At 41.3% G+C, this 23,288-nt stretch overlaps 1 protein-coding gene across 2 annotated transcripts in view; it reads left to right on the forward strand.

The window, feature by feature from the left end:
* The window catches only part of ZFYVE9 (zinc finger FYVE-type containing 9), a 211,203-nt gene that overhangs the window by 65,117 nt on the left and 122,798 nt on the right, over nucleotides 1-23,288 (forward strand). For both annotated transcript variants that reach the window (XM_032137658.2, XM_032137659.2), the window contains exon 2: nucleotides 5,084-5,189. The gene's annotated coding sequence lies outside the window, so the exon portion shown is untranslated. The remainder of the gene's footprint in view (nucleotides 1-5,083; nucleotides 5,190-23,288) is intronic.

Genomic DNA, 23,288 nt, shown 5'->3' on the forward strand with positions numbered 1-23,288 from the left:
ACATTATCTTCTTACTGTGACTGTGACACCTGAGTCACAGGTGCTATGTCACAATCACATTAAAAAATCATGTGGGATGGGAGATATGGTAGCAGCCATTTAAAAAAAATACAATCTGCCATCCCTACCTGAGAATCCTGCTCAGACTAAGATTGGGAACAGAAAGAGAGGACTTGGAAGATTGAATGTTATTTTGATTTTGTACCTGTTGAGTTTGAACACTTTGTCAGACTTTCTGGCAGAAATGTTAAGAAGTTTCTTAACTGAGCTGGGTGCAGTGGTGTGTACCTGCAGTCCTAGTTACTCCCAGCCTCAGGAGGCTGAGGCCGGAGGATCACTTGAGCCCAGGAGTTTGAGTCTAGCCTTGTCAACACTGTGAGACCCCATCTCTAAGAAATAAAATTTAAGAGTTTGATTACTGGTCAGATACTGAATTTGTTTATAGAGAATAGTATTAATCACAGCCAAGATAGGAAACATCTTTAACTGATAATATTTTCTAATATATCATCATTTTATTTTCTTTTTTAAAATCTATGGCCAGGATTTTGGAAATTTTCACCCCCACAAAATAATTCTTCTGTTATAAACATGTTCATACCAGAGATTCCTATGAATTTCTTGCATTTTATATTTTAAACATCATCTTTATACCTGTCACCTTTCCTTAAAAGTTTATGTAAGAAATAAAATCTTTGTTTCTTAATTTTAAATGATAGTTCTTTAACGTTCCTTCGTATTACAGTTAAAATTTTAGTCTTCTGTTATACATCCCAGGGAGATAATCTTTTTAGATCCTTATCTTTCCCATTCCCTTTGCTTTTCAGTTTTTATATTTCAAAGTAAAACATTATTTATTTTTTTGAGACAAGGTCTAACTCTGTTGCCCAGGCTGGAGTGCAGTGTCATGATCACAGCTCACTGAAACCTCTACCTCCCAGGCTCAAGCTGTCCTCCTGCCTCAGTCTCCCAAATAGCTGGGACTACAGGCACATGTGTGCCTGGCTAATTAGCCACTATGCCTGGCTAATTTTTGTATTTTTAGTAGAGATGGGGCCTCGCCATGTTGGCCAGGCTGGTTTTGAACTCTCCTGGCCTCAAGTGAGCCACCCACCTTGGCCTCCCAAAGTGCTGGGATTAAGGTGTGAGCCACTGCACCTGGCCAGATTTATGATTTATGATTTTAGAAAGCTATTTCAGTTAAGATTATGAAGGATATATTTTATAGAGAAATGAAGGCAATAACACTAGTTTGGTGACTATATGAACCACTCTAGGCAAGAACTGATGAGGCAGTTGTAGAAATGGGATGAGGGTGATGAAATTAGGAACTTCTTTGGAATCCTTGCCATGGTAGTGTGTTAGATGCTATACTTAATTAAATAATTAAATCATTCCACATATTTTGAATACTACTATGTGAAAAGAATTGTGGTGGGGCCTTGGAATAAAAGGATGAATAAAAAGGGTTTCCTATCTTGGGTGAACTTATGGTTTAGTGTAGTTGTTTTGTAAAGAGAGAAATTACATGTAATGTGAAATATAAACATTATAAGAACACAGAGAACTATGTGATTAATTATTGTAATTATTAATTTCACATTGAGAGATGACATTTGAGTGGAATATTAGAGGAGTTCTGTGAAATTCTTTGTTTTCTTCTCGTGTATCTTGAACCGTATTTAAGACATTTGTACTGTTTTATGTTGTGTACCTATCCATCTATCCATTTACTAAACTTCTTTTGTTCCTTCCAAAAAATGATTCTATAAAGTCAAAAGGCAATGAATAAGTCATTACTGTAATGCTCATTCTGGGTAAAAAGTACTGGAGTATTTGTCTCTTTACCTAAGAAGCATATTCTCCATGGGAGGTGATAGAATTCTTCTTTTCACTACCTATTGTTTATCTGTCTCTCTCTGTGTCTCCCTTTCCCTTCCTTTATTTTTCTGAACTATTTCTTTATTTATTAGGGCATTAGCAACTTTAAGTCTACTTTTAAGAATGAATGCAATAATTTTATTTTATTATATGTCACTTCTCAAAGGTAAGAATGGAGACTTATAATTAAACAGGATGAGGCCAGGTGTGGTGGCTCACGTCTGTAATCCTAGCATTTTTGGAGGCAGAGGTGGGCGGATTGCCTGAGTTCAGGAGTTTGAGACCAGCCTGGGCAACATGGTGAAACCCTGTCTCTACAAAAAAATTAGCCGGGCGTGGTGGTGTGCATCTGTAGTCCCAGCTACTCAGGAGGCTGAGGCAGGAGAATTGCTTGAACCCGGGAGGTGGAGGTTGCAGTGAGCCGAGATCGTGCCACTGCACTCCAGCCTGGTGACAGAGCAAGACGCTGTCTCAAAAAAAAAAAAAAAAAAAAAAGAGGATTTATTGACCCTTCCTCACACACACCATTTATTTTCTTTCTGTCTTGAAACCCTCATAAAATGGTAAGAAGTAAGAACAGAAGAGGAGATAACAGTGGATGAAAGATTTCAGTAAATGGAAAGAGTGAAGGTCTTCAAACTGAAGACGCAATAAGCTGCTTGCCTGCAAAGGGAGATATGTTGAGAAGCCCTACAGCACCTTAGAGAGATTTGTGATACAGAGACTCCAAGGATCTCTAAGGGCTTAGGTGAGGTGTGGTACTGAAAGTAGATTGGCTGGAATATGATACAAGGAATGATTAGTTTTGCAGAATCCTATGTAGCCAAGTAACTTTCCCCTTCATCCTGCAGGGGTCTAGAAGTTTATTTTCTGGAAGAATTGAATAGAGGCTACTTTGAATTGAAGGGTCCCAAGCATATCAGGAGGGGATGAGGTGCAGGTTGAAAGTAGATTAAGGAAAATGTAAAGTTGTAAATGTGGCCGGGCACAGTGCCTCACGCCTGTAATCCCAGCACTTTGGGAGGCCGAGGCGGGCAGATCTCTTGAGCTCAGGAGTTTGAGACCAGCCTGGGTAACACACTGAAACCCTGTCTCTACTAAACATACAAAAATTAGCTGGGCGTGATGGCAGATGCCTGTAATCCCAGCTACTCAGGAGGCTGAGGCACGAGAACCTCTTGAACTTGGGAGGTGGAGGTTGCAGTGAGCCAAGATTTGCACCATTACACTCCAGCCTGGGCGATTGAGTGAGACTCCATCTCAAAAATAATAAAATAAAATAGTAAAGTTGAGACTAGCCACTAGTGGTCTTGTGTGATTTTCCTCCAGCCAGATTTCAGCTACTTAGGGGAATGTATGTAGTAGGTGGATGGTTGGATTTAGCTAGAGTTGAGGCTTTGCCAGCTGAGACTGGAATATAATTCCAGTAGAAAAACCTATAATATTATTTGTATTAGTCAGGGTTCTGCAAAGAAACAGAACCAATAGTATATGGAGGGGTGTGTGTGTGTGTTTAAATTTATTATAAGGAATTGGCTCATGCATTTATGGAGGCTGAGAAGTTTCCCAATCTGCCATCTGCAAGCTGGAGACCCAGGAAAGCTGGTGGTGTCATTCTGAGACTAGAGGGCCAATGATGTAAGTCCCATTCTGAGGGCAGAAGATTGATGTCCCAGCTCAACCAATCAGAGAGAACTCCCTCTTCCTCAAGCCTTATTTTATTCACGTCCTCAATGGATTGGATCATGTCTGGTCACATTGGGGAGGGCAATCTGTTTTATTCAGTACACTGATTCAAATGAGATTAGCTCATCCAGAAACACCCTCACAGATATACCCAGAAATAGTATTTAATTTGAGTACCCCATGTCTCAGTCAAGTTGATATATAAAATTATCTGTTGTATTATTGGACTTGCCTCACATATTGAAAAACTATATATATGATTTGACCTTGAATCTATAGAGTTAATTTTGTTTAAGAAAATCTTTAATTGGCTAGGTATTAGAGGAGTGGTTACTTTACTTTCATTCTCATTTTGACCTTGGTTTGTATTTTTATTCTTTCATACTTCTGATATGACTTAGTCCTTTATTTAATAGATATAAATCTGTTTCTTAGTGTCAGTAGCTCTTCTCATTTAGAGTATATCATAGCATGTGCATATTTTTCTAGTTCTCAAGACAGGGAAATCTTTTACCAGTGATTTTCATTCTTTATTCTTTATTGGGCCTTGGAAACTTGAATTTTAGGCCTTTTTCTTATTCTCTTATTTTTTTATTAAGCACATCATTTTCACATCTGATAATAGAATATTTGTAATGTCAGGAAATTTTTCTTGCTGCCTCAGTTTATCTTTAAAATTAAGTAGTGTTCATTAAATTATCTCCAAGATACTTACCTGTTCTGAAAATACTATGATTATGTGTTAGATATTTTATACTGATAATATAATATTCATAGTCTTAGTTTTATTCTGATTAGCTTCAACTACTAATCTTGTTCAAGGCTAAATTAGGCCCTTAAAGAATTTTACATTGTCTCTAAGCAGTTATAGTTGGGCTGCCATAACTTAATGGATATTGTCGTATTTTCACAAGAAGGAAGTAATATTTGAAGAGCCTTTGTCTTTTGCATACACCCCTGATAGTGAAGGTTAATACTGGGTTAATAGATCCATTGCTTCTAAGCAGTTGGAGGAGGACTGGAATCAAGAGACTCCATTTGGAGAAAAAAAATAGTTTGGCAATAAAAATCACAACAGGAAACTTGTGAAACTCAAGAATTCTGTGTGTATAGAAAAAAAAATCGCACTAGAAGGACATTCTTGTGAAGCAGCAGTTTTCTTAGCTTTGGATTCTTGGAGGGCCTATTATAAGGCAAATTATATACTTAAGAATTAACATAATTAAAGTCATTGGGTAGAAAGTGCCTGCTGTTGATGTTTCACTTTGCATTATCCATTGAAAATAAACATGCAAAAACTCTTCTTTGTTGAAACATTTAACTTTTGGCCTTTTCAGACAATAAAATGTCTCTGTTGCTGCCTTGTATGCAAGCCAGGTCTTTGAATCCAAAGGTATAATTGTATTTACTGTTTCAGCCCCATTGCTTTCATTTGTCTGGCTATGATAGATTTATATGAAGAAAATGAGGGCTTATTGTTTCAGCAAGTGTAATGAGCCATGTGTTTTTCCTTTAGGATCAAACAGAGCTTACTGAATCAGCAGGACTGGCTGGTGGTGCAGCAAACATCATGAGTAAGCACCGAGAAGTCTGTTCCTTATCACGTGTATAAGGGGAAAAAGGTAAGAAAATGTTTTTATTTCTCTTAGAGATTGAACTTGAGAAACCAATGAGATCTATAGAAGATAATGCTGATGCATATATGTTACTTGCTTCATTTATAACATTGTATCTTATTAAATCAGGAGTATGACTTTTTTTTCAAAAAGATTTGACTTAAATTCAGAGGAAAAGGGTATTTAAAAATCACTGTTATTTTGTGTCACAATGGTCACAATGTTAATTTCCCTCCCAGTGCTGGCTCCTTTGTTTTAGAGTTAGTTGACCATAGAAAGGTAATTTCAGAAAAAATACGGATTTGAGCAATATTTTAGCTCATGCAAGAGCTAAACAAGTAAAGCTAATTTGGGGATGGGGAATCAGAAATGTAAATTTAATTACGTTATTTCATTTTGTATTTTTAGATAAGTTATTATGTGGAGCAATAATTTCCAGCAGAAAACTAGAAGTATTCTTGTAGAGCAGGAATCCTTGTCTTTTTCCTAACTAGGAGTCATGTTGTTTTTTTTCAAGTCTTAAGGTTACTTAAGGGTGTGAACCTCCAATATCTGTGTTGGAAACAAGTGCTTGGTGTAGCCAAAAGAAACCCACACTTAGACAGAAATTTTCTCAGCAAGGCACTTTTACTTCTGCAGAAGGGTGCTGCTTGCACCTGTTACAAATGCAAGAGCACACCGAACAAAGGAAGGAAGGGGTTTTTACCCTAACACAGTTCCTGTTTCTGTGTCTTTTCCCTATTGGCTGGGGTTGGATTGCACAATCTAAGCTGATCCCAACTGGCTAAGGCTTAAACTTTTCCAAATAGGGTAAATGTGAGATTTGTGAAGGGGCAGGGTGGGTAAAGAAGAAACCGTTAGGCTTAACAGAAGCGGGGGTAGGATTGTTTACAACTTATGACCAGGAAGTTGAGTCTTTGAAGAGGAACTCAGTTGTCCCAACAATTTCCCCTCTTCTGTCTTATAGTTCTTCATCTTCAAATTTCTTCAACAGGATCTGGCTTTGTTGTTCTTCTTGATTATCAAGGTGCAAGAGCTTATCTGAGTACGGAGGGGGAGAGGTTGGGGAGGTTTTTGTGAGAGCTGCTTTTATGAGCCTTTAGGTTAACCCATGAATACAAGGTATGATACAACAACTGACAAGGATGAGTACACCTGTAACAACTGCAAGGGAGGTAAAGATTGAGGTCATGAGTCCCTTCCATTTTCCAAACCACCTTTCCATTAGGCCTGTAAAGGGGTTGTCTATTCCAAAGTTTTTGGCTAATTCATTTGCTAGGGTGGTAAGGCCTTGTAAGGCCTTTATGATTGTCCCGTCAGGGGCTGTATTATTAGGAATAAAAGTAGAACACTGGACCGTGATCATGACATAGACTTTGCCTTTTTTGGCCAACACCATGTCAAGGGTTATTCTGTTTTCCCAGACCATCTGGCTGGTGGGGCCTAATTTCAGCAATTCCTTTTATGGCATCTTTGATATAATTGATGAATTGCTGCTGATTGTAGTATATGTGATTTATCCAGTCTACATTTTTGTTTACAGTGGACCACCAGAATAAGATAGACTCGAACCCGGTGGCTATTTGGTTTTGAGCTTTGAATTCGTTTGGTACCCTCCACAGGACCCTGATGCCATCTATGTAAACTTGAGGGTCGAAGGACCCATTTATTGGGGCTTCTTTTTTTCTTCTGGTTACCTGCTTCCTGATGAAATGCCATGGTGAAAGGCAAGGCCAATTGGATCAGAGCACAAGTGCCACTCCAGTCACTTGGCAGTGTACCAAATATTGGTCCCCCACAATACCACCATACATCCTCTCAGGGATGGACTAGGGCTGACTGATTGGTTAGCTTTTGAAAAGGTTTGGGCCCACTACATCCCATCAGGTTTCCAAGGAATGTCATATTTTCCCCTTGTTGTGAGAGACACGAGGTAAAATTGGCATCGAGAGCTGGAAGTTGAATGGCCCTTGGGGGCTGTCCCATACGGCTCCTGACCTTTGGGGAAAATAGTGAGTGAATGGCACATGACATGTTTCCCCAGGCTGTGGGGTGCTGGAAGAGAGCTACCATACAGTCTTTGCCTGATGTATTGGCCCATCCGAGTGGGAGGGGAACAGTTTGGGTTTCTGGCCTGTCTGTTGCACAAGCGTAACAATCGGTTTTATTTAGGGTGCGAATGGAATATTTAATCAATTCCAGCTAGGCATTTACATCTTGATAACCGGTTTCTATGACTAAGGTTTGCTGTAAATCCTTAACTTCTCCTATAGCTACTTTGGTTTTGTCTGTAGGCATGAAGCGAGAAATGGTTTGATTTTTGTGGTTTTGGGAAGCGAGTAATGGGGGGAGATGGAGGAGGAGGAGCAAACCTCATTTCAAAGATGCCTGTAGGGTCTTTTGCAGTGACATCTACTCCTGGGCCATAAAGGTGCTCTAAAGTGGGGGATAGGGTCAGTGGAGGTGGGGATAGGAATAGAGAGAAGTACTGGGTTGCACTGGTGGTTTTGGCAATTTGAGGGGGTGGTTCCTTTGGTGAAGTGGAGGTAGGGTTTTAGGCGGTGCACCCCTCTGAGGAGGTCCAGCCCTGATATTTCGTGGTCTGGTAACATCTCCCCAACTATAACATAACCCCTGGAAGGCTTGTGGTTGTCGATTGCAAGGGTCGGGAGTGGTGCTGGTTTTTCTGGGGATGGGGGGCAGAGGTACTTTTCTGAAGAAGCTAGCTGTCTTTGACTGTGGAGGTTTCCGCAGGGTATGACAAGACAAGCATCGAATGTAATTGTTTGGGGGGAGGGTGATCGGGTTACATTGATGATAAGGTATCCTTGGGTAGCTAAAGGAAGAATAAAAAGACAGATTAAACCTTTTTGAATATTAGTTTGGAGGGCATTGATCCCAGAATGATGGTCCATGACTTTGCAAGGGTTGCGGCCTCTTTTACCCCAATGTGGTGGGTCCACCCTTTTTCGGCCATTCGGGTTGCTGTCTCAGTGGTTAGGAGTATTAGATAAGGTCCTTCCCAGGTTGGTTCAAGCTTTCCTTCTTTCCAACATTTGATAAGGACGTGATCTCTGGGCTGGTGTTGGTGAATTGGGAATTCGAGGGGTGGAGTTTGCGCTAGGAGGATTTGAGTCCTGAGGGAGGAAAGGGTGGAAGACAGACCAAATATATATATTTTTAGAAACTGATCTTTTGTTTCAAATGTAGGAAGGTCAGTAGTGGAATTTAGATAAGGCAGCCCATAGAGCATTTCAGGCCAAGATCTTTTTTTTTTTTTTTTTTTTTTTTTTTGAGACAGAGTCTCACTCTGTCGCCCAGGCTGCAGTGCAGCAATCTTGGCTCACTGCAACCTGCACATCCCATGTTCAAGCAATTCTCCTGCCTCAGCCTCCTGAGTAACTGGGACTACAGGCACCAGCCACCACGCCCGGCTAATTTTTGTATTTTTAGTAGAGACGGGGTTTCACCATATTGGCCAGGCTGGTCTCAAACTCCTGACCTTGTGATGCGCCCTCCTTGGCCTCCCAAAGTGCTGGGATTACAGGTGTGAGCCACCACACCCTGCCAGGCCAAGATCTTTTTGAGGGGCAGTTTGGATTCTTTTTTTTTTTTTGGTTGGTTGGTTGTTTTTTTTTTTTATTTATTTTTTTTTTTATTTTATTATACTTTAGGGTTTTAGGGTACATGTGCACAATGTGCAGGTTTGTTACATATGTATCCATGTGCCATGTTGATTTCCTGCACCCATTAACTCGTCATTTAGCATTAGGTGTATCTCCTAATGCTGTCCCTCCCCCCTCCCCCCACCCCACAACAGTCCCCGGAGTGTGATGTTCCCCTTCCTGTGTCCATGAGTTCTCATTGTTCAATTCCCACCTATGAGTGAGAACATGCGGTGTTTGGTTTTTTGTCCTTGCGATAGTTTACTGAGAATGATGTTTTCCAGTTTCATCCATGTCCCTACAAAGGACACGAACTCATCATTTTTTATGGCTGCATAGTATTCCATGGTGTATATGTGCCACATTTTCTTAATCCAGTCTATCGTTGTTGGACATTTGGGTTGGTTCCAACTCTTTGCTATTGTGAATAGTGCTGCAATAAACATACGTGTGCATGTGTCTTTATAGCAGCATGATTTATAGTCCTTTGGGTATATACCCAGTAATGGGATGGCTGGGTCAAATGGTATTTCTAGTTCGAGATCCCTGAGGAATCGCCACACTGACTTCCACAATGGTTGAACTAGTTTACAGTCCCACCAACAGTGTAAAAGTGTTCCTATTTCTCCACATCCTCTCCAGCACCTATTGTTTCCTGATTTTTTAATGATGGCCATTCTAACTGGTGTGAGATGGTATCTCATTGTGGTTTTGATTTGCATTTCTCTGATGGCCAGTGATGATGAGCATTTCTTCATGTGTTTTTTGGCTGCATAAATGTCTTCTTTTGAGAAGTGTCTGTTCATGTCCTCTGCCCACTTTTTGATGGGGTTGTTTGTTTTTTTTCTTGTAAATTTGTTTGAGTTCATTGTAGATTCTGGATATTAGCCCTTTGTCAGATGAGTAGGTTGCAAAAATTTTCTCCCATTCTGTAGGTTGCCTGTTCACTCTGATGATAGTTTCTTTTGCTGTGCAGAAGCTCTTTAGTTTAATGAGATCCCATTTGTCGATTTTTGCTTTTGTTGCCATTGCTTTTGGTGTTTTAGACATGAAGTCCTTGCCCACGCCTATGTCCTGAATGGTATTGCCTAGGTTTTCTTGTAGGATTTTAATGGTTTTAGGTCTAACATATAAGTCTTTAATCCATCTTGAATTAATTTTTGTATAAGGTGTAAGGAAGGGATCCAGTTTCAGCTTTCTACATATGGCTAGCCAGTTTTCCCAGCACCATTTATTAAATAGGGAATCCTTTCCCCATTTCTTGTTTTTGTCAGGTTTGTCAAAGATCAGATAGTTGTAGCTATGCGGCGTCATTTCTGAGGGCTCTGTTCTGTTCCATTGATCTATGTCTCTGTTGTGGTACCAGTACCATGCTGTTTTGGTTACTGTAGCCTTGTAGTATAGTTTAAAGTCAGGTAGCGTGATGCCTCCAGCTTTGTTCTTTTGGCTTAGGATTGACTTGGTGATGCGGGCTCTTTTTTGGTTCCATATGAACTTTAAAGTAGTTTTTTCCAATTCTATGAAGAAAGTCATTGGTAGCTTGATGGGGATGGCATTGAATCTATAAATGACCTTGGGCAGTATGGCCATTTTCACGATATTGATTCTTCCAACCCATGAGCATGGAATGTTCTTCCATTTGTTTGTATCCTCTTTTATTTCATTGAGCAGTGGTTTTTAGTTCTCCTTGAAGAGGTCCTTCACATCCCTTGTAAGTTGGATTCCTAGGTATTTTATTCTCTTTGAAGCAATTGTGAATGGGAGTTCACTCATGATTTGGCTCTCTGTTTGTCTGTGATTGGTGTACAAGAATGCTTGTGATTTTTGTACATTAATTTTGTATCCTGAGACTTTGCTGAAGTTGCTAATCAGCTTAAGGAGATTTTGGGCTGAGACAATGGGGTTTTCTAGATATACAATCATGTCATCTGCAAACAGGGACAATTTGACTTCCTCTTTTCCTAGTTGAATACCCTTTATTTCCTTCTCCTGCCTGATTGCTCTGGCCAGAACTTCCAGCACTATGTTGAATAGGAGTGGTGAGAGAGGGCATCCCTGTCTTGTGCCAGTTTTCAGAGGGAATGCTTCCAGTTTTTGCCCATTCAGTATGATATTGGCTGTGGGTTTGTCATAGATAGCTCTTATTATCTTGAGATACGTCCCATCAATACCTAATTTATTGAGAGTTTTTAGCATGAAGGGTTGTTGAATTTTGTCAAAGGCCTTTTCTGCATCTATTGAGATAATCATGTGGTTTTTGTCTTTGGTTCTGTTTATATGCTGGGTTACATTTATTGATTTGCGTATGTTGAACCAGCCTTGCATCCCAGGGATGAAGCCCACTTGATCATGGTGTATAAGGTTTTTGATGTGCTGCTGGATTCGGTTTGCCAGTATTTTATTGAGGATTTTTGCATCAATGTTCATCAAGGATATTGGTCTGAAATTCTCTTTTTTGGTTATGTCTCTGCCAGGTTTTGGTATCAGGACGATGCTGGCTTCATAAAATGTGTTAGGGAGGATTCCCTCTTTTTCTATCGATTGGAATAGTTTCAGAAGGAATGGTACCAGTTCCTCCTTGTACCTCTGGTAGAATTCAGCTGTGAATCCGTCAGGTCCTGGACTCTTTTTGGTTGGTAAGCTATTGATTATTGCCACAATTTCAGAACCTGTTATTGGTCTATTCAGAGATTCAACTTCTTCCTGGTTTAGTCTTGGGAGGGTGTATTTGTCAAGGAATTTATCCATTTCTTCTAGATTTTCTAGTTTATTTGCATAGAGGTGTTTGTAGTATTCTCTGATGGTAGATTGTATTTCTGTGGGATCGGTGGTGATATCCCCTTTTTCGTTTTTTATTGCATCTATTTGATTCTTCTCTCTTTTCTTCTTTATTAGTCTTGCTAGCGGTCCATCGATTTTGTTGATCTTTTCAAAAAACCAGCTCCTGGATTCATTAATTTTTTGAAGGGTTTTTTGTGTCTCTATTTCCTTCAGTTCTGCTCTGATTTTAGTTATTTCTAGCCTTCTGCTAGCTTTTGAATGTGTTTGCTCTTGCTTTTCTAGTTCTTTTAATTGTGATGTTAGGGTGTCAATTTTGGATCTTTCCTGCTTTCTCTTGTGGGCATTTAGTGCTATAAATTTCCCTCTACACACTGCTTTGAATGTGTCCCAGAGATTCTGGTGTGTTGTATCTTTGTTCTCGTTGGTTTCAAAGAACATCTTTATTTCTGCCTTCATTTCATTATGTACCCAATAGTCATTCAGGAGCAGGTTGTTCAGTTTCCATGTAGTTGAGCGGTTTTGAGGGAATTTCTTAATCCTGAGTTCTAGTTTGATTGCACTGTGGTCTGAGAGACAGTTTGTTATAATTTCTGTTCTTTTACATTTGCTGAGGAGAGCTTTACTTCCAACTATGTGGTCAATTTTGGAATAGGTGTGGTGTGGTGCTGAAAAAAATGTATATTCTGTTGACTTGGGGTGGAGAGTTCTGTAGATGTCTATTAGGTCCACTTTATGTAGAGCTGAGTTCAATTCCTGGATATCCTTGTTAACTTTCTGTCTCGTTGATCTGTCTAATGTTGACAGTGGGGTGTTAAAATCTCCCATTATTATTGTGTGGGAGTTTAAGTCCCTTTGTAGGTCACTGAGGACTTGCTTTATGAATCTGGGTGCTCCTGTGTTGGGTGCATATATATTTAGGATAGTTAGCTCTTCTTGTTGAATTGATCCCTTTACCATTATGTAATGGCCTTCTTTGTCTCTTTTGATCTTTGTTGGTTTAAAGTCTATTTTATCAGAGACTAGGATTGCAACCCCTGCCTTTTTTTGTTTTCCAGTTGCTTGATAGATCTTCCTCCATCCCTTTATTTTGAGTCTATGTGTGTCTCTGCACGTGAGATGGGTTTCCTGAATACAGCACACTGATGGGTCCTGACTCCTTATCCAGTTTGCCAGTCTGTGTCTTTTGATTGGAGCATTTAGCCCATTTACATTTAACGTTAATATTGTTATGTGTGAATCTGATCCTGTCATTATGATGTTAGTTGGTTATTTTGCTCGTTAGTTGCTATTGTTTCTTCCTAGCCTCGATGGTCTTTACAATTTGGCATGTTTTTGCAGTGGCTGGTACCGGTTGTTCCTTTCCATGTTTAGTGCTTCCTTCAGGAGCTCTTTTAGGGCAGGCCTGGTGGTGACAAAATCACTCAGCGTTTGCTTGTCTGTAAAGTATGTTATTTCTCCTTCACTTATGAAGCTTAGTTTGGCGGGATAGGAAATTCTGGGTTGAAAATTATTTTCTTTAAGAATGTTGAATATCGGCCCCCACTCTCTTCTGACTTGTAGAGTTTCTGCTGAGAGATCAGCTGTTAGTCTGATGGGCTTCCCTTTGTGGGTAACCCGACCTTTCTCTCTGGCTGCCCTTAACATTTTTTCCTTCATTTCAACTTTGGTGAATCTGACAATTATGTGTCTTGGAGTTGCCCTTCTCGAGGAGTATCTTTGTGGCGTTCTCTGTATTTCCTGAATCTGAATGCTGGCCTGCCTTGCTAGATTGGGGAAGTTCTCCTGGATAATATCTTGCAGAGTGTTTTCCAACTTGGTTCCATTCTCCCCATCATTTTCAGGTACACCAATCAGACGTAGGTTTGGTCTTTTCACATAGTCCCAAATTTCTCGGAGGCTTTGTTCATTTCTTTTTATTCTTTTTTCTCTAAACTTCCCTTCTCTCTTCATTTCATTCATTTCATCTTCCATCAGCGATACCCTTTCTTCCAGTTGATCGCATCTGCTACTGAGGCTTCTGCAATCTTCGCGTAGTTCTCGATACTTGGCTTTCAGCTCCATCAGCTCCTTTAAGCCCTTCTCTCCATTGGTTATTCTAGTTACCCATTCTTCTAATTTTTTTTCAAAGTTTTTAACTTCTTTGCTATTGTTTTGAATTTCCTCTCGTAGCTCAGAGTAGTTTGATCGTCTGAAGCCTTCTTCTCTCAACTCATCAAAGTCATCCTCCATCCAGCTTAGTAAGGCAATGGGAAGGCATTTTGTCCATGGTAACTGGATTTCCAAGATTAATTTGGTTAGGTGATTTTTTAGAGTTTGATTAATTCTTTCTACCCTCCCTGATGAAGGTGGATGCCAGGGAGTATGATATTCCCATTTTATTCCTAGTGCTTGGGTTAGCCCCTTAATGTTGTGTGCAGTGAAATGGGTCCCATTGTCTGAATCAGTGTTCTCTATTAGTCCAAACCTGGATATGATATGTTCCAACAGTGCTTTGACTATATTACTGGCAGTTGTGCTTGGGAAGGGGATGGCTTCTACCCAGTGGGTGAGATGGTCTACTATGACTAGTAAATACTTGAGGCAGCCTATTGGGGGCATTTCAGTTTAATCAACTTGGACGCTTTGGAATGGCCTTAACCCTGGGTTTCTTCCCGTGGGAGGCTGCTTCTTTAGGGTTTGCGTATTAGTTTTTCTGCACACGATGCAACCGTCCTCCACTTGCCTAGTGAGGGTATATATCTCTACACACGCATAGACTCTGAGGGCTACATTGCACATAGCTTGAGGACCCCAGTGAGTTCCTGGATGAAGCTGTGACAATATTTCCCTGATGAGGGGCTTAGACAGCATTTCCCTTCCATCGCGTGCTTTCCCTCTGGGCTCTCCTGAGCTCCTGTTTTCTTTAGAGAAAGGTCTGCGTGGGAGAAGATGGGGATCGCAGCTAGAGGGGGAGACAAAGGAATAGATGGAAAATGGGTGCCTCTTTGTAAGAGGCAGCTTGCTTAGCTATTTGATCTACGAGGTTATTTCCCTGGCTTTCAAAAGATGGGTTCTTTAGGTGTCCTGGGACATGGACAACCGCAGTTTCTTCTGGCAGCTGAAGATTTTCTAATACTTGCAAAATTAATTCTTTATGGACCAAATCTTGGCCCTTACTATTGATGAAGGCTTATTCAGTCCAGATTTTTCCAAAGGTTTGGACTACTCTGAAGGCATACTTGGAGTCAGTGTAAATAGTTCCTTCTTGATTCTGCAGAGATTTTAAGGCTTGGTTTAATGCAAATAATTCACATGTTTGGTCAGACCAGTTATTTGGCAGTCTTCCTGACTCTACCTCTGTGAGGATTTCCCCATCAACTATGGAGTACCTGTTGTACCTTTCTCCTTCAATGATCCAGGGGGAACCATCTATAAAGAGGTGATGCCCTGTTTGGAAAGGGGTTTCGCTTAGATCCAGTCTGACTCTAGTTTGAGAACTGATTAGATCTAAGCATTTATGCTTAGATTCTTCTGGGTTTGGATTTCCTGTTAGGAAAGCAGCGGGGTTGAGTGAATTGTCAGTGGTTAGTGTTAGGTCATCCTTCTCTAATAAGATAGCTTCATATTTTAAAATTCTTGAGTCAGTGAGCCATCTCCTTGCCTTCTGATTAAGAATAGTTCTGACTTGATGAGGGATACTTATGATGAGGTTTCCCCCAAAGGTTATTTTCCTGCTTTCTTCTGTTAGCAAGGCAGCTGCTGCTATGGATTGGACGCATTCAGGCCATCCACAGGTTACGGGGTCAAGGATTTTTGACAGGAAGGCTATGGGCCATCGGTGGCCTCCATGTTTGTAGGTGAGTACTCCTAAGGCCACCCCTTTGCTTATATTAACAAAAAGGTAGAATGGCTATTCTAAGGAGGGCAAGGCCAGAACGAGGGCTGTTACAAGTAGGTGTTTTAATTCTTCTACCTGTTGGATCTCTGATGGGGGTCCAAAGGAGAGTTTACAGGGTCTGGTCTTTCTTGAGTGAGTTTTTGATATAGGGGCTTTGTTTTTAAGGTATAAGAGTTAGTCCACAGATGACAATATCCAACCAATCCTGAGAATTTCCTAAGTTCCTGCTTTGTTACGGGTGAAGGCAAAGATACCATACCTTCAATTTGTTTGGGTCCTATCTTTTGTTTGCCTTTACTGATTAGGTGTCCTAGGTATTTCACCTCAGGTTCTACGAATTGGAGTTTATTCTTTGAGACCTGTAACCCTTGTTCCCTTAGGAAATTTAGGAAGTTAACTGAAATTGCTCTTACTTGATTCTTGTTATCTCCTGAAATGAGCAGGTCATCCACATACTGGAGAAGGCCTATGGATGAAGGCAGGGAGAAATTTTCTAGAACTTGTTCTAATATTTGACCAAATAGATTTGGGGACTCTGTAAACCCTTGGGGCAAGACTGTCCATTGGTACTGCTGTTTTCTACCAGAGTCAGGGTCCTCCTACCCAAAGGTAAACATGTCCCGACTGTCCTCTGCTAAAAGGCAAGCCCAAAAGGCATCTTTTAAATCTGTCACCGTGAACCATTGGTGGTTGTATGAGATTCTATTGACAATGGTGTAAGGATTGAGAACAACCGGGTGGGCGGTTTGAACTATTTGAGTAATAGCCTGGAGGTCTTGCACTAGCCGGGATGACCTGTCTGGCTTCCTTACAGGCAATATTGGAGTGTTATAAGGGGGCATACAGGGTTCAAGGAGTCCATCGTGGACAAGGCTTTCAATTATATGTTTTAAACCTATCCTGGCTTCCAAGGGAATAGGGTATTGTTTTGTTTTTACTACTTCCCTGGGAGTTTTTAATTTGGCATGGATTGGAGGAACCTGTAGCTTTCCTCGATTTCCTTCCTTTGACCATACGTCGGGATGGATTTGGCTTTCTTCCAAAATGGTGACCAGGTTTAAGGAAGGTAAAGAGTTTTCCCTAATTAACGTATAGGCCTATGCCTAATCTTAACATTAAGTCCCTTCCTAATAAGTTCCTGCTTTGGGAATTAACAAGAACTTAGTAGTGGTCAACTTGTTCTTATATTTGACTTTGGTTTCCTCTAGAATTTTTGCCCCGAATCCTTCCCCATAAACCCTGAGACAGTGTGGTTTTCTGCTGAACATGCTAAGCCTGATGGGAGAAAACATAGGGAAAGCGAGCTGCTCCTGAATCGACTAAGAAAGTGACTATCTCTGATTTGGGTCCCACCATTAAATTTATCAAGGGCTCTTGGTGGGACTCAAGATGGAAGATGTAGAGTCCCTGACCCCCCTATTCTTCTTCAAATGTCATGAGTGGAAGGACTTTCTTTTCCCTCTCCCATTCGGGACATTCCCTCTTAAAATGTCCTGGCTTTCCACACTAGAAACATCTGTTTTCCCTTCTCCCCCTCCCTGTTCCCTGACTCTCAGGTTTCATCCCTTTGCTTCCTGTATAGGGGTCAGACAGCCAGGTGCTTAGAAGGTCTACAAGTTCTATTTTCCTGGGCTCCCTGTTGAAGAGTTCCTTGTTGTAGGGTGGACAGCATAATCTTTGCCTTTTGCTTCTGCCTTTCCTCATCCGTCTGTACATACACCTTTTGGGCCTCTTAAAAGTTCCTCTATGGGATGATCTTTCCAATTTTCTATCTTTTGTATTTTTTTTGTAGTGTCCGGCCAACTATTGGTGACAAAGTGGAGCTTTAACAACCCTTGTCCCAGTGGGTCCTCTATGTCTAAACCTGCATATTTTCTTATCTGTTCCTTAAGTCTGTTTAAGAATTCTATGGGCCCTTCATCTTTCCCTTGTTGTACATTAAATGCTCAGGAAATATTAGGATTCAAGGAGGTGATTCCTGAATCCCTTTAATTATCATATCCCTGAGATCTATCACGTTTTCTCAGTGGGCTTCATTGTTGTTATCCCACTGAGGGTCCTGGGCCAGGAATTTATGCTCCGCTGCAAGGACATTTTGAACAGGAGGGTGTTTGCGCTCCCAGACTATCATGGCAGCCCTGAAGACCATGGTTCTTTCCTTTCCTGAGAAGAGAATACCTAGGATAGACATTAATTCAGCCTAAGTGTACGGTTGTAGCTCCAGAAATTGTCCAATTTGATCTGCAACTCCAAAAGGGTCATCTAACAGTGATTTGAGTTCCTTTTTTAGATTTCTAACCTCTGAACTAGTTAAGGGGGCATTTACAAAGCCAATATCCCCTCCTCCTAGTGGTACTTCCCTTAAGGGAAAAAGGGTTAGGGCAGACTTCTTTGAGGAAGAGAGGAAAGGAAAGTTTTGGATATCCCTTTGGCATTGTTCTATTTTCCACTGGAGCTTTCCTGAGGAAGGGGCATGTTCAGGTGGCTGTCCAGCGGGGATGTGGGGTGGCAAGGCCCATGGGGCAGGGTTATATGGGGGAAGAACTGAGTGTTCAGCTTGGGGTGGAGGGTTAGGCAGGTGAAGGACTGAGTGTTCTGCTTAGGGTGGAGGGGTAGGCAGGGGAAGGTGGTCTAGAGGATCCCATGCATCTTTAGATACAGAATTTGACTTAGGTAGGTCGTCTTTGGGAGGTATTGAGTTTGGCTTTGCTTTCTCATCCTTTAGGGGATAGAGAAGGACAGGTCTTTTTCTCTAACATAGAGCATCGTCTATTTCCTCTTGAGAAACTGGACTTTTATCATTGACCTACTGGATCAGGAGTTGACATATCCAGTCCTCATTTTACCCAAACTCTGGCCAAAAGACTGAAGGTCTGAGGATGGGTTCCTTAGTCCAAATAAAACAGCAATACTTTATCATACGCTGTCTTTTCTTGTGTTTCGTCCTTTCATTATCCTTCCAGTATTTTAACATAAGGCATAGGGGACTGTCAGGGGGAATTTTATTGTCTGCTTGGCCTTTTATAGTCCCTGTTTTACTTGGGATATTTCCCATCCTGGCAGTTGGTGAGGCTAAATGTCTTGTATTAGAGATTTCTTGCACTCCCGTGTCCTAGAAGCTGAGCCTCCCCTTTTCCCACTGGAAACCACTGGAGGTTTCTTGCACTCTTGTGAGCACCCACTTCGTCCTTATTGGCTGCTGCCCTTGTCGGAATTTTAGGTTCCTCTTAGTATTGGCGGGTTGGTGTAATCCCCTGACTGGAAAACTGCCCTAAGCTGTATAAGGTGACCACAGAACCAAGTCCGGACTCCACACTCGCTTCGCACCCAATGGCGTGTCTCACTCACACACTTTCAACCTGCAGAGATCCCAACCACCAAGGAATACTTTGTCGCCCCAATAGCGACATTTCTTATCTTGGTCTATGCACAGAGTTATCTGGTCGCTGCGGAATTCTTAAGGATCCTCCCTATAGCCCATGTTGCTGAGAGTCTGGATTTATTCATCACCTTGGGTGGGAGTCGATCCTCCACTCCTGGGGCCACCACAACGAGGCAGTGGGATGCGTCTCCCCATGAAAGATAATCACTAGCCCCTCCCAAAGGAGAATGGGATCCTGGACAAGCCCCCAGATTTGTTGGAAACAAGTGCTCAGTGTAGCGAAAAGAAACCTGCACTTAGAAATTTTCTCAGCAAGGCACTTTACTTCTGCAGAAGGGTGCTGCTTATGCCTGTTACAAATACAAGAGCACACCAAACGAAGGAAGGGGTTTTTAACCCTAACACAGTTCCTGTTTCTGTGTCTTTCCCCTATTGGCTGGGTCGGACTGCACAATCTAAGCTGATCCTGATTGGCCAAGGCTTAAACTTTTCCAAATAGGGTAAATGTGTGATTTGTGAAGGGGTGGCGGTAAAGAAGAAACAGTTAGGCTTAACAGAAGAGGGGGTAGGATTGTTTACAACTTATGACCAGGAAGTTGAGTCTTTGAAGAGGAACTCAGTTGTCCCAACATCTGGGACAGGTCTCAGTTTATTTAGAAAGTTTATTTTGCCAAGGTTGAGGACACTCAAGAGGTCGTGATGAAGCAACTGTGTTGTCTGAGGTATATACCCAAGGTTCATCGTCTTGTGCCAGGAAAATTTAGGACACCGACACACACGAGGAGTTTAGGAGCGGAGGTTTAATAAGCAGAAGAAAGGAGAAAGAAAAACAGCTCTCTCTATTGAGAGAGAGGGGTCTTCTGAGGGAAAAGACTGGCAGGTGGTGAATGCACCAGATTTTATAGTCCAGCTTGAGGAGGCGGTGTCTGATTTACGTTGAGCTCACAGATTGGTTCCATCAGGTATGAAGTTTACATAGCATGCAGGGAAGGCTGGTTGCCCCACCCTAATCTTATTATGCAAACGAACTTTCTCCTTGGCAGGCACCGTCTTATCTGCTCCTTACTGTACATGTGGCTGGCAGAGAAGGGAAGATGGAGCCTCCATCTTGAGCATGTCTAGTCCCTAGTTCCTGCTGGCATTCACCCATGCAAGCTCCCAGCTTGCTTATGTCTGCAGCTCGACTTCACAGACTGCTCTTTGTTAGAAAATGATTTCCAGCCTGGCCAACCTGGTGAAACCCCATCTCTACTAAAAATACAAAAATTAGCCGGGCATGGTGGCACAAGCCTGTAATCCCAGCTACTCGGGAGGCTGAGGCAGGAGAATCTCTTGAACCCGGGAGGCAGAGGTTGCAGTGAGCCGAGATCGCGCCACTGCACTCCGGCCTGGGTAACAGAGTGAGACTCTGTCTCAAAAAGAAAAAAGAAAATGATTTGGGGCAGCTTTTCATTAAAAAGAAAAGCCTTACCGAGGACTCTCATACCCTTACTATCTGCGTAAGTGATTTCTTCTTAACTCTTGTATCGCTGACAACATGTGCCCAGGGTTCTCAGAGCACAACTTGGTTTTATACATTTTAGGGAGACATGAGACATCAATCAACATATGTAAGATGAACATTGGTTCTGTCCGGAAAGGCGGGACAATTCAAAGCAAAGGCAGGACTACTGGAAACAGGGAGGGGGCTTCCAGATCATAGGTAGATAAAAGACAAATGATTGCATTCTTTTGAGTTTCTGATTAGCTTCTCCAAAGGAGGCAACAGATGCGCATTTACCTCATTGAGCAGTAGGGTAACTTTGAATAGAATGGGAGGGATGTTTGCCCTAAGCAGTTCCCAGCTTGACTTTTCCCTTTAGCTTAGTGATTTTGGGGCCCCAAGATTTTCCTTTCAGAAGGGGTAGAAAATGGTGGAGGGTATATAGGTGAGAAAGATTACAAAAACTGATTACACTACTCACTAATGGAATGTTGCATACTCTGGTTGACTTATCTGACTTTTCCATGTAAGCTGTAAGGAAAGGCATGGGACCAGCAGTGTTTAATAGGAAACTGAGCCCCTTTTCTCTTCAGTTGAGGATGGAGCAGAGGTACTTGGCAGCAATGCCTTCTTCACCAAAACTCTGAGTCTGCAGTTGGCAAGCTATTTCTCCTCCTTTAGCCTTTTTACATGGGAGTGTGAGAAGAGAGTGCCCTTTTCTGCCTTCACTTGCCAAAATCTCATCCTTCAGGCGTTGCCTTTTTAGGAAGTTTCCACCCATTGTAGCAAAAGCTATCAGTTATCCACCAAAGTCACAAAAATCCATTTTTCCCTTCTGTAGTAGCTGCAGCTGTGATGTCGCAGTCCAGTCAGCCTTCTTTGCAGCTGTGTATTCACCATCAGAGTTAAGATACAGCATAATTCTATCACCCCAGAGATCCTTATTGCTACTCCTTTGTAGTTGCATGTACCCTCTCCCCTGACTATCTGATATTTAATGACTTTTTAAAGTTAAAAACATTGTTAAAACTCATAGGAAGAGCTGGGTTAGCATAAAGACAAACCCTGTTATGTTCCTGGATGAGAATACTTAATATCATTCTTTCTCCTGTGTGAGGACTAGGTTAGGAATTCTAATTTCTCATGGTTGATTTTATTGGCACTCCATTCCATCCTGTTCCATTGCTGAGTCTTGGGACCATGGAGGGGACTTTTTCTGTAGCTCCTGGCTTCATGTAGAAAGCTCAGTTTGGCCCCTCTGGTGCATAAATTTCTATGTTTGCAGCCAGTAATTCTTATTCTTCCTGCTACCTTTCAAAACCCAGGCTTAAAGGTTGCTGTCTAGTTTTGATACTCCTATGGACTGCCACTCTTTAGTTCCTGCTTTTCTTCTAGGTTTATGGCATCTGTGTATTTCTCTTTCTTGCTTTTGAATTTGACTGTTTAAACTCTTTTAAAATATTTTATTTAGAATTTTACTTATTTATTTATTTTTGAGACAGGGTCTCACTCTGTTGCCGAGGCTGGAGTGCAGTGCTGCCATCGTGGCTCACTGCAACCTCCGTCTCCTGAGCTCAAGCAATCCTCCTGCCTCAGCCTCATGAGTAGCTGGGATTACAGGCATGTGTCACCACACCCAGCAAATTTTTAAAATTTTCTGTAGATACGGAGTCTCACTATGTTGTCCAGGCTGATCTCAAACTCTTGGCCTCAAGCGATCTCACACCTTGGCCTCCCAAAGTGCTAACCTCTTTAAAATAATTAGTTTTGTCTAGAATTTTTTTATTTAGAGTAGGAAGGAATGTTTACCACCCATCAGCTCAGTGTGCCCTTTTTTCTTTTAAAAAATCTTAAGCCTACAGAAAAATGGAAAGACTAGAACAATTAAGACCCATGTATCCTTCAGCTAGAGTTATCAGTTTTTACCATTTTGTCCCTTTTGCACACCTTTCTCCCCTTCCCACACATACACTCTCACATCATTTAAAAGTTAGTTGCAGACAACACAATGCTTCTTCCCTAAACACTTCAGCAGGCATCTCCTAAGAGAACAAGTAAGGGCATTCTCCTACAAAATCAGAATGCCATTATCACATCTAAGAAAATGATAATTAATTCAATGTGTCACCCAATGTATCGTCCATATCCAAATTTCTTCTGAGATTGTTCTCAAAACGTTATTTTATGCTGTGTGTGTGTATATGTGTGTTTTCTTGGTCCAGAATCAAGTCAGTGCCTGACACTTGGTTGTTTAATATTTTGTCTGTTCTAGTTGAGAATAATCTTTTTTCCTTTTTTTTTTAAAGACAAGGTCTTGCTCTGTCACCTAGGCTAGAATGCAGTGGTGCAGTCATAGCTCACTGTAACCTCAAACTCCTGGGCTTAAGCGATTCTCCGACCTCAACCTCTTGAGTAGCTGCACCACCATACCTGGCTAATTTTTATTTTTATTTTTGTTGATGTTGCCCAGGCTGCTCTTGAACTTCTGGGCTCAAGTGATCCAATCCTCCACCTCAGCCTCCCAAAGTACTGGGATTACACATGTGAGCCACTGTGCCCAGCCGCATTTAATATTTTGGAAAGTTCAGATCAGATATAGAATGCCTCACATTCTAGATTTGTCTTATTGTCTCCTCATGATTAAATCGGCTAAATATTTTGGCAAGAATACTGTATAGGTGATGTTTTATATTTCTCATTGCATCATATTGGAAAGTGCATAATGTCAGCTTGTTAAACTGTTGTGGTGGTACTGAGTTAAATCATTTGGCTAAGGTGATGATTGCTATATCTCTTCATTGTAAACATACATTTCCTTCTTTGAAATTAGGGTGATTTACCTGTGGAATGATAATGTGAGGCACTGTGAATAGTTTCTTCCCCAATAATAATTTACTTAATAGTTTAGCATCCCTTT

The sequence above is a fragment of the Hylobates moloch genome, unplaced genomic scaffold (assembly GCF_009828535.3).
Source record: "Hylobates moloch isolate HMO894 unplaced genomic scaffold, HMol_V3 SCAFFOLD_18, whole genome shotgun sequence".
Classification (NCBI taxonomy): Eukaryota; Metazoa; Chordata; class Mammalia; order Primates; family Hylobatidae; genus Hylobates; species Hylobates moloch.